The 3,197-nt window shown below is 43.0% G+C and overlaps 1 pseudogene; it reads left to right on the top strand.

Moving 5' to 3' along the window:
- The first annotated feature begins 1,682 nt into the window (after nucleotides 1-1,682).
- On the top strand, nucleotides 1,683-2,692 carry LOC102153290 (annotated as a pseudogene).
- Nucleotides 2,693-3,197: the final 505 nt, after the last annotated feature.

The raw sequence follows: 3,197 nt of genomic DNA, 5'->3' as shown, positions 1-3,197 counted from the left end.
TACAGAGCACTGGAAATGAGGGCCAGTAGAAGTGGAAAGTTGGCTTCCCTCTCTAAAGCAATGTGCTTACAGCCCCTGGGAGTGCATGGAGATTTACCGGGTACCTACAGCACCCTTCTAAGAAGCAGCTTCCAGAAGGAAAGTGGAGAGTGGCATAAAGGAAAAAACATAGGCTTTGGAGACAGACAAACGTGGGTTAAGTTCATACTCACTCATTTCCCAGGTGTTTGAGGTAGAACAGGCTTCTCAAAATTTAAAGTGTAGACACATCACCTGGGGACTTGTTTAAAATGCAGACTCTGAATCAGGAGGTCTGTTGGTTGGCCTCAACATTCCACGTTTCTAATAAGCCCTACAAATGCCCATGCTGCTGAGCGACCAACCACTTCTTGAGAAGCCAGGAGCTAGCTAGAGCGAGCTGCTTTATTTCCAAGGTTCAGGTACCTCCTCTGAAGTTTAGAGAAATAGTACCTGATTACACACTTGTGGCTTTGAATATAAATTGTATGTCTAAAGAGGATACAGCACAGTGCTTGGTGCATCATAGGGGTTCAATAAATGGTACTAATGCCCCATTTAATCAGCTTCAAATGTTTTGCCGACTTAAGCCAGTGAGCAATTATACCAGTGACATTTCTATTAGGTGTGATAATAACAAGATTTAGCTAGGGAAGCTTGTATTTTCATATACATCATTGGATCCATCTAAGAATGAGCGACTGTTTAGCTACCTGAAGATTTTTGGCTGGCTTTCCTTTTTTTTTTTTTTTTTCTTTCCCTTTTTTTCTTGTCTAATAGAGTACAACAAAGAAAAAAGTATGAATCAAACAGAAGAGAGAATTTTTAAGTCAATATCATCTTGGGCACTTTTTAAAAGGAAAAAATAAAAGTGGCTAACATTTTAGATATGTTCTTCAAATGACTCGGTGTACAATGCATTAGAGGAATTTACTTGCAGTCAGACAGTGGTGCTGACATCCTGAGAAGTAGACACAATGAAGCAACAGAAGGCTTTTCAGATTCTCAAGCCTATTTCTCCCTGTTAACAAAAATTCTTTGAATCTCTTGCGCACAGTCTAAGGTTTTATCACTTTGTGAAATTTTCTTTGGTAACTGTTTCTGATTTTATGAAGTGAGGCTTTTGACATAATTACGAGTTCTATTCTGGTTAAAGTACAGGAGTCTTGCAATTACCCACTGCATTCCATGGTAATTATCTACACTTGTGCCTTTTACCCCTGTGCAGAGAGCCGGCCGGCCTTATTACGATAAGGTTTAAGTGCTTAAAATGTTTTCTAGGGAGGAAGCAGCTATGATGAGGCCTGCTCCTGCTCTCTGCGGGGGGAAGAAGATTAATACGAAATGTCCAGATCACTCTGTCATTGTTTGCCCTTTTTGCACATACCCTGCAAGTGGCTTTAACTTGAGTCGGAGATTTTGTGAGCTGGTGAAATTTTAATGAAAAAAAAGGACATGTGTGGTAAAGTGGTAAGACAATGTTTCACACACACTCTTACCAAAAATGTAAGAGTTATTTTTCCTTGAGTGAGTAGTTTTTGAGAACTGAATAGGTTAAACTTTGACTTTTTTTTTTTTTTCAGAAACAATTCTTAAAAATCTAACTAGTTAGAACAACCCCTTTTCGAGATACGTTCGTTAGATTACTCCTTTCTGCCCCTGGACGCCCCCGAGTAAGCATCGGTAAAGTCTCCCCTCCCACCGCCCTCATGTCTAAGTCAGAGTCTCCCAAAGAGCCCGAGCAGCTGCGGAAGCTCTTCATCGGAGGTTTGAGCTTCGAAACGACCGATGAGAGTCTGAGGAGCCATTGTGAGCAATGGGGAGCGCTTATGGACTGTGTGGTAATGAGAGACCCCAACACCAAGCGCTCCAGAGGCTTTGGGTTCGCCACATACACCACCAGGGAGGAGGTGGATGCAGTCATGAATGCAAGGCCGCACAAGGTGGATGGAAGAGTCGTGGAACCAAAGAGGGCTGTCTCCCGAGAAGATTCTCAAAGACCTGGTGCCCACTTAACTGTGAAAAAGATTTTTGTTGGTGGCATTAAAGAAGACACTGAAGAACATCATCTAAGAGATTATTTTTTTGAACAGTATGAGAAAATTGAAGTGATTGAGATCATGACTGACCGAGGCAGTGGCAAAAAGAGAGGTTTTGCTTTTGTGACCTTTGATGACCACGACTCTGTAGACAAGATTGTCATTCAAAAATACCATCCTGTGAATGGCCACGACCGTGAAGTAAGGAAAGCCCTATGGAAGCAAGAGATGGCTAGTGCTTCGTCCAGCCAAAGAGGCCGAAGTGGTTCTGGAAACTTTGGTGGTGGTCGTGGAGGTGGTTTTGGTGGGAATGACAACTTTGGTCGTGGAGGGAACTTCAGTGGTCGAGGTGGCTTCGGTGGCAGTCGAGGTGGTGGTGGATGCGGTGGCAGTGGGGATGGCTATAATGGATTTGGTAATGACAGAAGCAACTTTGGAGGTGTCGGAAGCTATAACGATTTTGGCTATTACAACAATCAATCCTCAAATTTTGGCCCATGAAAGGAGGAAATTTTGGAGGCAGAAGCTCTGGCCCCTATGGTGGTGGAGGCCAATACTTTGCCAAACCACGAAACCAAGGTGGCTGTGGCGGTTCCAGCAGCAGCAGCAGCTATGGCAGTGGCAGAAGGTTTTAATTACTGCCAGGAAACAAAGCTTAGCAGGAGAGGAGAGCCAGAGAAGGGACAGGGAAGCTACAGGTTACAACAGATTTGTGAACTCAGCCAAGCACAGTGGTGGCAGGGCCTAGCTGCTACAGAGAAGACATGTTTTAGACAATACTCATGTGTATGGGCAAAAAACTCGAGGACTGTATTTGTGACTAATTGTATAACAGGTTATTTTAGTTTCTGTTCTGTGGAAAGTGTAAAGCATTCCAACAAAGGGTTTTAATGTAGATTTTTTTTTTTGCACCCATGCTGTTGATTGCTAAATGTAATAGTCTGATCATGACGCTGAATAAATGTGTCTTTTTTTAAATGTGCTGTGTAAAGTTAGTCTACTCTGAAGCCATCTTGGTAAACTACCCCAACAGTGTGAAGTTAGAATTCCTTCAGGGTGATGCCAGGTTCCACTCGAAATTTATTTGCAACCTGCTTGGGCACAGAAGCCATTGTCTCCACAAACCTTGGTGTGGTTGAA

The sequence above is a fragment of the Canis lupus genome, chromosome 27 (genome assembly GCF_011100685.1).
Source record: "Canis lupus familiaris isolate Mischka breed German Shepherd chromosome 27, alternate assembly UU_Cfam_GSD_1.0, whole genome shotgun sequence".
Lineage (NCBI taxonomy): Eukaryota > Metazoa > Chordata > Mammalia > Carnivora > Canidae > Canis > Canis lupus.
Note: the sequence above shows the minus strand (reverse complement) of the source record. Positions and strands in the feature narration are given on the sequence as shown.